This window comes from Pseudopodoces humilis, chromosome 2 (genome assembly GCF_049639895.1).
Source record: "Pseudopodoces humilis isolate 2021_Gansu_Grassland_sample_001 chromosome 2, ASM4963989v1, whole genome shotgun sequence".
Lineage (NCBI taxonomy): Eukaryota > Metazoa > Chordata > Aves > Passeriformes > Paridae > Pseudopodoces > Pseudopodoces humilis.
This window is the reverse complement of record NC_142201.1, coordinates 44,067,686-44,079,465: the sequence shown is the minus strand read 5'-3', so window position 1 is coordinate 44,079,465 and position 11,780 is coordinate 44,067,686. Positions and strand designations below refer to the sequence as shown.

Here is an 11,780-nt window from a genome sequence, read left to right as displayed (position 1 = left end):
AGATCAAATCTATCCAATTTTGCTTTCCCCTTAGAATATTTTAAACAAATGCTTGAGGCTAAGCATAAGCTTTATTGATTCAATTTTCATTCTGGCTTTATTGACACTGACAATCTCTCATGTCTAGACACTGCTTCTAAAACTAAGGCTCCATGATTCTAGAAACCTTTTATTCCTTTTTTAAAATTATTCTTCTTATTTTTGTTATGTTTCAGTTTAAAATTTGGCAGTCTCTTACAAAAACTGTGAACACCATTCTTCTTATATCTAAAAGAATGTCTTTAAATGTTTCTTATAATATTAAATCAGCATAATCTTATCTGAACCAAAATCTATGATTTTATGGGAGGAATGACACTGAACAAAATTTAATCAAGTAAATGCATTCAGAAATTAATTTATGTCCAGTTAAATTTCTAGTAGCTTATGAATGACTATATACTTAACCAACAGACGATATTCCATTCTGCAAATACTTTGGCAGACTTCTTATTTGCACAGAATGTACTCCAGTACCTTTTGAAGTATCAAATTTGTCAACCTTCTTTTCAGTTTGCAAAAACCTACAGTTTTCGGAGGAATCTTGGCACACTGAAGCAGTCCCATGTCTGTACCTTGATTTGATCTGTTCCTTCTTCTACCTTTTTCAGATACATTATTTATATCTACATACATCAGAAAAAATTTTAGAAATGTAATTTTCAAAAATTTAATAAGTACCATAATTAAAGTTTCCCATATAGTTAACTCCTTCTGCCTAGTTTGTAATTTACTAGGTAATTATCATAGATGCTATACTACTGCTAGAAAACTTTGTTTGATCACAGTGACATAGGCCCTTGGGAGTGGGTTTTTGTTTTGTTTATTAGAATGTTAGCACTGCTTATGTGTTTAAACAACAAAAATAAGAAAATTGTGTGCATGTTCCCATAGACCTGGTGAGAAAACACCTTCTAGGTTTTTCAGAGACTTACTCAGTAGTGTAGATATATCCAAAAATATATCTATTGTAAACAGTGATATATAAGATAAATGCAAAACTGAAATGAGTTTATACAATAAATGGGAGAAAACACATCATAGAATCACAGATTCACAGACTCACAGGGTAGGTCAGGTTGGAAGTCCCTGCTCAAGAGGAGTCATCCCAGAGCACATTTTATATCCAGATGGTTTTTGACTGTGTCCAGTGAGGGAGACCTCAAAACCTCTCTGGGCAATCTGTTCTAGTGCACGGTCACCTGCACAGTAAAGAAGTGATCCTCATGTTAAGATGGAGTTCCCTGTGTTCCAGTTTCTGCCTGTTGCCTTTTGTCCTATTGTGTGGCACTGCTCTTATTGCCTGGGTCCATCCTCTTGCCACCCTCCCTTCTGGTACTTGTATACATCGATAATATCTCCTATCAGTCATCTCCTCTGCGCTAAGAAACACCAGTTCCTTCAGTCTTTCCTCACATGTGGGATACTCCAGTCCCCTAATCATCTTTATAGGCATCAGCTAGAGCTGCTCCAGGTCTTTCCTGTACTGAGGAGTCCAGAAATGGACACAGCACACCACATGTGGCCTCACTAATGCTGAACAGAGTGACCTCCCAAGACCTGCTGGTAATTTTAAGAGAGTTTTGAAAACCTTGCTCAAGTCAAGGTAGAACAATATCCACTGCTCTCCCATCATCTATTCACCCCATTGTCTTATCATAGAAGGCAATCAGGTTGGTCAGGCATGATTTCAATTTGGTGGATCCCTGCTGATTACTCCTGATCACCTTCCTCTATTCCATGTGCTTGACGATGTCCTTCAGGATGACGCATTCTGTCACCTCTCTGGAGATTGAGGTGAGTCTGACAGGCAGGTAGTTCCCTGGGTCCTCCTTGCCCTTTTTGAGGATCAGGATTTGAAAACTGTCAATTGGATTAAACCAGTTCGCATGAGAAATTTAGGAATGCAGACAAAACTTTTTAGAAGTTAATAAATCTAATATTGTACCCTAGAGCCTAAGTCAGCAGATTTAATGGTTACTCTTAGAACTAGCTGAACAGAGCTCTTTGGCTTTCTGTCTTCACTGGATGTATGCGTGGAAGTTGTTCTCTATTTTGCTTAGCAATCCAATGCACCTAGGTCTGGTTTTGAAAGTCATGTGGTATTTTTTCCAGTCTCAAACAGCTGCTCTGGATAATTAACCTGATTCATCTTTAATGTCATGTATTTGAAATCTGCAGTACTAAACCGATGCTGAACTTTGAATAAAAATTAGTGAAGGGAGAATGTTTGTGCTATAGTCTGCTTTTATCCTTTCATCAAAATTAATTATAGCAAAATAGTCAATCTTCAAATAGAGGATTGATTTATGATACAATGAAGGTAATAAACTTTGGTAGAAGTTTTTTTTTTAAAAAAAAGTTCATCTACATCAGCTCATTAGATGTACCAAAGCAGAAGTGAGAAAATGAGTGATGACTGCTATGGTTTATTTATGTGGTATCCTATCTCTATTTTAAGATAAATTTTTTATGACCTATAGAACAATATCCAAGACTGTGGCATAACAGACTATACTTGTTGACAGAATAAAGTTAAACACTAGACTCAAAGGCACCATATAAAGAGATGAGAGGTGAACATATACATGAAAAGCAAAATAGGAAAATGTATCAGAGACAATAGGGGATTTGAAATAAATTGAACTAAACTCTCAGTGAAAATATGGACCATTCCAGTATGGCAGAGACTTCTGCCATGAGATAGAACAGGCTATGTAGCCTACAGCAGAAGATGGTTTGGATTTGTTTTAGTAGTTCAGTAACTCAACAGACCAACTTGGAACTGTCTCACTTCAAGTGATGCTGGCTTGGGATTTGCCTTTTTTTCTATACTTTCTATATTCTTTGCACATATATTTGTAGTTCTGTAGACTATTGTATTAGTGAATAGTTTTCCCAGTACTTTTCCATAGCCTTTCCCTAGGCAAAAAGACAGAACAAATTCCAGAACTCCAAGCCCCAGGAGGGACAAGGCTCTATGCTATCTTGGTTCTTTCTGGGAACCAAGGCCAAGGTCAGCTCTCTGAAATACATTCTCATGGACAAGGTACAGCCAATGCCAAGGGAGGGGGGGGGCGCTCCAGAGAAGGAACTTGACCTGGGGGGGAATTGTATTACCTCTTGTCCTCATAACTGGTGATTTCTATCAATCATGCTAATTTCCTAAAACCTATATAAACATACTCCTCCCTGTAGGGGTGGACTCTTGTGGACATCTTTCCATAACTGCCCCTGAAGGCTTTTAAATAAAGATTTGCTCTTATATTATCTCCTCACTAAAATTATCTTGAGTTTCATTTCCAGGTAGGGAAAAAGGCAACACAAGCCAGACTGGACTGCAGGTAGATTAACAACTTACTGTGAAGTATGTATATTTAAGTGAATGCTGAAGCCATGTACTAACACAAAATATTTTTCTGATTAATTTTATCTTTCTAACCTGTACTGATTTTAGCTGGGATAGAGTTAAATTTCTTCATGAGAGGTCATATGGTGCTGTGTTTTGGGTCTGTTACCAAAACAATGCTGATAACTCATCAATAGTTTAACTACTTCTGAGCAATGCTTCCTCAGCATCAAGGCCTACCCTTCCCCTCAAAATTCTACACCAGTGAGGAATCTGGAAGTGCACAAGGAGTTGGGAGGGGACAGAGGTGGGATGGGTGACCCCAACAGAACTAAGTGATATTCCATTTCATGTGAAGTCAGGTTCATCAACAAGAGCAACAGAGAAAAAGAAGAGGGTGGGGATTTTCCAATGCTGTTTATCCTCCCAAGTAATCATTATGCAAGATGGACCTCTACTTTCATGGACAATGTTGAACAATATCAATGGGAAGGAGCGAATTCATTCCTTGTTTTGCTTTACATGCATGCACAACTTTCTTTAGCTATTAAACTACCTTAGTGTCAACTCACAAGTTTTTTGCATTTTTCCACTTCTCATTCTCTTCCTCATCCACTGCTGGAGAAGGAATGAGCAGCTCTGTAGTGCTTAGCTGCCTACAGGGATTAAATCACAACAGACCCATAACAGTTTTGCACAGTCTCATGATTGTTTTTTTACACATATATACCATAAACAGAGTCTATGAAATCTCGCAAGTATTCAATAAAATATGCAATTGTTTTAGCTTCCAAAACTCATTAAATCAATTTAAATTTTTAGTCCTTTAGGTAAGTCAGAGATCTTCTTGGTTTTAAGATACACAGTGTACCGTTTCATCATATTTAATCTTCTATACTTCCATTATTCATCAGTGATTACATTTGTAAAGCAAATATTACTTATATTGCAGTTTAGTGTCACCCCAGGCTATATGAGAGAATATGACTTACTAATAGGGAATCTTAGTTTAAACCCATTAGTACAGTAAGTACATTTCCTACTCAATTCTATATGTAAACATCAAACATCAATTTTGACTTCTTAGCCTGTGGGCTGGTTGATGTGGTATACACAAACATTATTTATTCATAAAGTACATTTTATAATGTACATGCCATAGCTAAAACAGGCTAAAACTCAATGATTATTTTGAAACTAACCCTCTAGATATTTGCCCCTGATTGATCTCTTCTATATCATGTAAATTGAAACTACCATTACTTGTGTGCAATCAATTTTTAGCCTTTTGCTTCTGGAAAATCACTCATTGTGTTGTTCATGCTACAAAATTTTTATCAAAACAAATGAATCAATTCATGATAGTGGGGAAAAGAGAACAGCAAGCCTTTCCTTCTACTAAGGTCTGGAGACATCCCCTATACTAGTGGGTAAGACTTCTTCCTTCCTGTTGTAATTTTTCTTAAAGATTAGACATTTTGGAAATCTAAATCAAATATACATTTCTAATAAAACTAACTAAGTTTCTCTCTCAGGCTAAACCATTGTAAAATATGGCATATAAATTTATATACATTACAAATATGTTATAAAATTTAATGCAGATTAAGGTAATTGTAGATCACAAAGTACCAAGGTTTAAATAGCAAAGCTAGAATGGATTTGTACGTATCAACATGAACCTTCTTTCCTGGCTCTCCACAGGTAGTCTCAGTTTCTGAGAAAACCCATTGTAAAGCAGTTTGTAATGGAAGAGAAACCAATCACAGTTCAACATCACACAGCTGTCTTCCTCTTGACTGTCTTTTGGTACTTGACTAGCTCATTTTCCTTGGAGAAAATTGTTAGAATCCAACTATGTCTTCTGCAACTGAAGCTCAGAATTAACCTAATGGAAGTAGCAGGCTAATTCCTAGTCCTGGTGGCATCTACAGGTTTTCCTTCTTTTCTAGCCTGCAGCTCAACACCTTTTTTAGAGGTCAGTAACTCTATTAGAACCTTTCTAAAATTTTCTTACCCTTCAAAACAACTTGTGTTTTCTCACAACAGTTTATAATAGACCATGTATTTAATCTATTTGTTCCTATTTAGCCTATTTTTTTCATAAAGCTGTTTTTGATTTCTTTTCTATTCCTATGTGTCTTTTTTTCAATATAGAAATTAGCATCCATTTGCCACCCATTCTCCTCACTTGTAGCACAAGTAAACTAATGTCAAGAAGAGCTATATAATTACTTACATATAAAGTCATGTTTTATGGCTTGAACATGAAATATTTTTTTAAAGCATGCTACAAGTATCAGTGAACAAGAGAAAATGTATTTTCAGAATAAAATTTACACTAAATGAGTAAATACACTAATATTATCGCTGTAAAATTCCCAGCAAGAACAAAAATCTTCTACATAAGTTTATATTTTATTTTCTTCCTCCTCAGATAAATATATTAATAGCATACCACCTTTGGGTATGTTTTTAATATAAAGAAAGAAACTAAGAGAGATATCTGGACATATAAGCATCTTGATATCAAAGCAGGCACTCCAAAATTATGGAAAATTTATTGGAAATAAATTTGTTGTTTATTTTTTGGGTTTTTTTTAAAGACTTATAGAAGTAAATGTATTCTGTTCTAGAATTCACAAGGCAACACAAAAAATGTAATTTACACTGAAGATATTATGAGTTTATATAATTCCATTGATATCAGTCCCACTCCTGTCTTTCTGAGTAGCAGATGTTGGTAATATATGAGAGCCACACTACCAATGTAAATAATAAGCATTGTTACATTGTTTTGCTTTTGTCTCACTGGGATGCAACCAACTAACATAATTTACTTCAACTGTTCTCTGCAGGAATTATTCTGTGTTCACAGTACAGTACAATAAGGCTTGTAACTCCAAATTTTTACTTGAAACCATCTAAAGAGAAAAAAGTTCACTGCTCAAAATAGTTTTTTCTCAGGGGGTGATAAACTTGTGGCAAAACATTGAAGTTCTTGTTAGTCACTTACAGCTAAGTGGTAATGCCATTGATTTTTAACACAGGAACTGTTATTGCCCAGACCCTTTTAATTATGTTTTTTCTGGTATTCCATCTAGTAATGCAAAGAAAATTCAAGCTGCAGTGATCCTGAAACTCAAATAGGAAAATATAAGACAGACAGACAATTAGCAAGCTTGCTTTTTTTTTTGCTGGTCTTTGCAGAAAGTAAAGTATCATTTCTCATGGTCTGCTGCATATTCATATATTGCCTGCATACATTGTTTCTAGTTTTCATATATGTGCTAACTAAAAACTTCAGGGACACATTCTTTATGGGTTGTAGGGTTTTGTTTTTTCTTTCCTTGTTTTTGGTTTATTTCCCCCCCAGTACTTATTTGATAACTGTCAACTGACAAATAAAGGCCAATGAAAGTGTGTAAATTTTGTCCCAGGGTAAAGGTATTATCAGAAAACAAAGAGCCACAATAGAAGCAAGTGGTAATACTCAAAAATAGAGTATGATTATTATAAATCAGCCTCACCCTCAGTAGCAAAGTTCTTGATAATAGAAATACATAATCCTTTAAATCAAATTATCTACAAGCTATGATACAAAGATGCTGTTGGAAATACTTTTCAAACATTGAAGTAATGGATAATGGAAATATTACGTAAAGAGGTTAAAGAATGCCAGTCAGTGAAGACTTCAATGGGGCAGGTTAAACACAAAAATTAGTTTTAGCATAGAATAGTAATCTTTAGGGAACACAGTGTCACAATGACCTTTTGAGAACATGTCCTGTCTTATTTTATGTGGTACTAGGATTTTACAGCTAATACTCCATCCAAAATGCTCATAACAAACTGACTCTGTCTTGAAAAGTCTTAATTTGTAATGAAATAAAGGATTTAAAAGATATCAAAAAACATTTTTTTCTGATAGTGTTTATTACAAAATATTGTTATCAAATACCACAGCTATTAATGAGATGAAAACAAGATCAAAGGCTTCAAAGCTATTAAAGTAGAACATGCCATTAAAAACGTCATTTGACGCTTTCCTAACAAAGAATGTTATGTTAATCCACTCCAAATAGTTTTGTTAATCAAATAAAAATATTTATATTCATTTTAATGCTTTTTTAAACTGGTTTTCATATTTCCAAAAGGCAAAGTAATCAAGACATTAGAGAAGATCAAGAATCTAGAAAAAAATTGACAAAGAGCTAATTCTTGGGAAATGAAAATTTCTCTTAGCAAGGAATTTTTTCACTCACAGATTTAACAAAAAACCCCCAAACAACCAATGAAAAAAAAAACTAAATCTACCTCATTGTAGGACTCCAAAGTGAATGTGTGAAAGCTTACAGGCAGCAGCTAACTACATAATAGGTCAGCATTCTGTTCTGTCCTACTGACTCCAGCTTACAAAATAATTCCAAGTACATCACTGTTCCCATCACAGGAAATTACTGCACCTGAAAGATGAAAGCAAAGATGACAGAAAAAGCTTCAAGGTAGAAGGCATCCAAAGCTTCCACCTTAAAAGATGAAATATTAACATTTCAGTTAATATTGAAAATACCTTTTATTGATTGATATATGTTTTTACTTTGATTCAGCTTTTCATGTATAGCATACATACATTTACAGAGATAAAAAAAACAGGTCACAATGCTGTGTAATATTTCTGCCAGAGAAGGACAACACAGCTGAGGCTGTTTAGATACATAACTGGATTAGAGCTAAAATAATTTTATAATTTAAAAAATTAAACAATATTTTAATTGACCAGTTGAAATGTCTGCTTGCTTATAAATCTATGAAACATTACATTATTGTTCAATATTATGTCACAATTTGTGTTGCCTTCACCTGTAACAATTATATTATAGAAAGATAAATTGAATGAAATGGAGAAAAAATTTCTGGTTTCTGCTTTAAGTAAAAACATAGAATGAATGAATGTAAATAACCCTGGTGGTCAGGTATCCATTTAATTTCAGAGTGATATTAAAGTTTTTACCAACCATTCTAAGACAGCTTTTTTAATAATAATATGGCAAAAAGAATAGAAAAATAAGTTTAGATTAGCAAGGTATTGATGAGGAAGCAATTTCTTATATGGGAAGTTTATAAATCTGAGATCTGAGGCAATCTCTTTGCCTCGTTGCATTTGGACACCCAGATCTCTCACATTGCTTCCTGGAACAAGACAGCTGACATCATTATTTGGATCAATGTAAGTAAATAACTCAGCATTCAAAGTTCTCAGTGTGAAAAAGTACTTACTGTTAATGGCTATAATATTACATTTCTTTTAGAAATCTAATTTTGCTATTGCCATTATATATTATACTTCCTTTGCACTAGTGTCATTTGTGGTATCAAAATCAGATACTAAGTACATTAGTGCAGGTTTATTTTCAGTATTTTAATAACCTCTACATTTCATTTTAAATTTGTAGGTACATATTAATTAAGCAGTACAGGAAAATCTCTGCATTACCTAAGTGACATCCTCTTCTTTTAAGTGTTTTAAATAACTGTACCTTGTTAAAAATAGAAGCAAAATAGTTAAAATTAGGGTTTGTCTTTATAGAATTATTTAAAATTATATTGTTTTCCATATTTTTCTTTTCTGAAATCCTATTTTGTAAAAAAGTAAAGTTTTTATCTGTCATTTTGTCTACAGGTGTTGGCTATACACTAGGAATCTAGTACACTGACTCCTGCCCTCTGGCCTGAGAGGAAAACTGAAAATTATTTTGTGCTTTAGGGAAAAACAAATCCTCTGTCCCATCTCTACAACACCCTGCATATGTACTTCAAGACCCAGGGTTTTTTTTATTATACTATGTAAACTGCATTAGAAAGTATTTGACAGCTCCCATACTTTTATGTGTGTTGTACACCATTACCAGACCACTGTGCTGATCATCCTTAAATCCAAGTTTCCAGGCTTCTAAGCAGATACCCTACTGTGAAGTAATAGACTGGAAGGTCCATTTCATCAGTACACAGTGGGATGGGCAAGTAGCATTCCAGATTAAACTAGGTCTGATTAAGCACTGTATAGTCGTAACTCTTTCAGCCTGTGTGAAATGCACAAACACAATAGCTGCAAGTTTTACCCATGCTTCCCACCAGCACAAACATTAATCATTATGCTTAATGAGATACAACTGTAAGTAGAATTTTATTTGAAACAGACAACATGAAATATCCCCCAAATGAGAACTCAGCATTATTGTCTTATCATTTTGATAGCCTTCCTTAAACAGAAGAGCTTTTATAAACCTAAAGATACTCATGCTACTCTGAAGCATTCTCCCATATGGACACTGTCTTGCATTTCATCTGGAACGTCTTCCTTTCCTCTCCAGGCCCCTGATGCTTGTGTCCAGCTACCTTCAACCTGGAAACACTTTTTTTTTGTGACAAGTTTTTCTTTTTTACTTATTATACAGCATCCAGGAAAAAAAAAAATACATGGGCTGTAAAAACTATTTTTGCTTCTCCTAAGAAAGACCTATCTTCTTAAAACCAGCTAACAGACTAGTCTTCAAAGTTCTGTGTCTCACTTTAATTGTGCATTTTAAAATGCCAACCTGTTCACTTATACCATCAGATACCACTGATAAACATTGACAGGGAATGTTGCCTAGTACAGGAACTTAAGCATGCACACACACTTCAAAGGTTGAAAGAGTGTCTGTCAGGGATTTTGCTTAGTCCAATTCTCCCAGTCAATATTTTCCATGAGTTTAGAGTTGGCTTAGAGTAAGAAACACTATCCCAACAGACACTTGTGTAATTCTGTTGCAGCAGACCTCTTATTGGGGGTCGAAATGAGCCAAGACACAGGTTCTCATTTAACAACATGAAAAGGGCCCTGGTTTATTCTTCTTTACAGCTTAGCTATCCTGACTCTGGCTACAGCAAGCTCCTACTGCAGAGTCCAGCCTCAGACTCTGACTGCTGGCTTATCTCCTGCTGGACTATGACTGCAAGTATTAGATTGCAGACTCCGACCACAGGCTTTTAGCTAGCCCGACTATGAGGCTCTAACTCTATCAGACCCAAAGCCAAACCTAGCTCATAGCAGAGCTTTTACAACAGTAACTCCCTACCTTGTTTGAGTCTGCCTAATGTCCCTCTGGATCATTCCTTCTTCTTCTAGTTTCCCCTAGTCAGCCAACCCACCCCTTTTATCACACTTATCTTTATTAGTCACAGCTGCAACAAATTAAGGGCAAGGCTGTTCCTCTTCTTTGGTAATTAGTACAACTGTGACTTATCAGGGGTGAGGTCACCTGTAATCCCTTCTTCTACACCTACATAAATCCACCCTCTTCTGAAATGTGTTTAACAGTATTAATTCAGCCTGTCCCACAACAATAGGCCTCAGTGCTATTTAATTTGTCAATCTAAATGTAGACTTCTGTAACAGAAATGGAAAAGATATGTTTCAAGGACATTTTTCAAGTTTTCTGAAGAGTGTATTAAAATAAGACTTGTAAAACACAGTAAACACATAAGAGAGTAGAAACTCTTTGCTCCTTTTAAATACTCCAGCTGCAGAAGGGTGAAGGATTGAGAACTACTTAGGAATGGCTTAATAAGAAATGAGACATGTAAAAATACTTCTGTAAGATCATATACCTCATTTCATAAGTCTTGTTTTGCAGCAGAGTATAACAGAGATTTGTTTATAAAAGACAATCAAGGAAAATTTTCATGCCCTGAAGATATTACAAGAAAGTATTTCCAACAAAAAACTAATAACATTCACCTGACAGGCACAGTTGCAGTACAGGCTGTAAAAGTCTTTGGATGCACGTGGATTTACATAGTTGACATATTACTGAACAAAGGATTTTTTTTTTGTAATAGGAAAACATTTTTTACAATCATTTTCCAGTCCTACTAAGGACATTGTTTTGAATGCATACAAATAATGGAAAAATAAATAGAGCAGATTTTGCTCACTGAAACCAATACTTATTATGTATTGTTGGTATAGATGTTGCAGGATTGAGACAAGTAGGATTTTTTACAAGATGTCTCTTTGATTACATTACCATAATCATTGAATATATCATTTAATGCTGTAGCAACAATATCTTTTTCAGTTCACTCACACCTGGATGTCTAAAATGGTAGGAATAGCTCACAAATAATATTTGAAAAAGTTATAAAATTATTTGCTGGCCATAAAGAGCTTTGTTTTCTAAAGACTGTTTTCCTTACACACAACTGTAAACTTAGAAGAAATGTATTAAAAAAAGGTCTGTAAAATACTGAAAATATTTATTTTCCAAGGAGTTGTAGGGATAATACAGAGGAATGGAAGAACTCAGGGCAAATCACAGATGTAATGCAATTAAGAAAAAAAAAAAAT

At 34.7% G+C, this 11,780-nt stretch overlaps 1 long non-coding RNA gene across 1 annotated transcript; it reads right to left on the bottom strand.

Annotated features, from left to right (window-relative positions):
* Positions 1 to 1,072: 1,072 nt before the first annotated feature.
* LOC148184843 (uncharacterized) lies at positions 1,073 to 10,552 on the bottom strand. The gene is made up of 6 exons (XR_015771995.1): positions 10,510 to 10,552; positions 8,886 to 8,928; positions 7,706 to 7,854; positions 3,961 to 4,044; positions 1,767 to 1,902; positions 1,073 to 1,241 (listed from the first exon to the last, which is right to left on the bottom strand). It is a non-coding gene; the product is annotated as an uncharacterized LOC148184843 (long non-coding RNA).
* Positions 10,553 to 11,780: the final 1,228 nt, after the last annotated feature.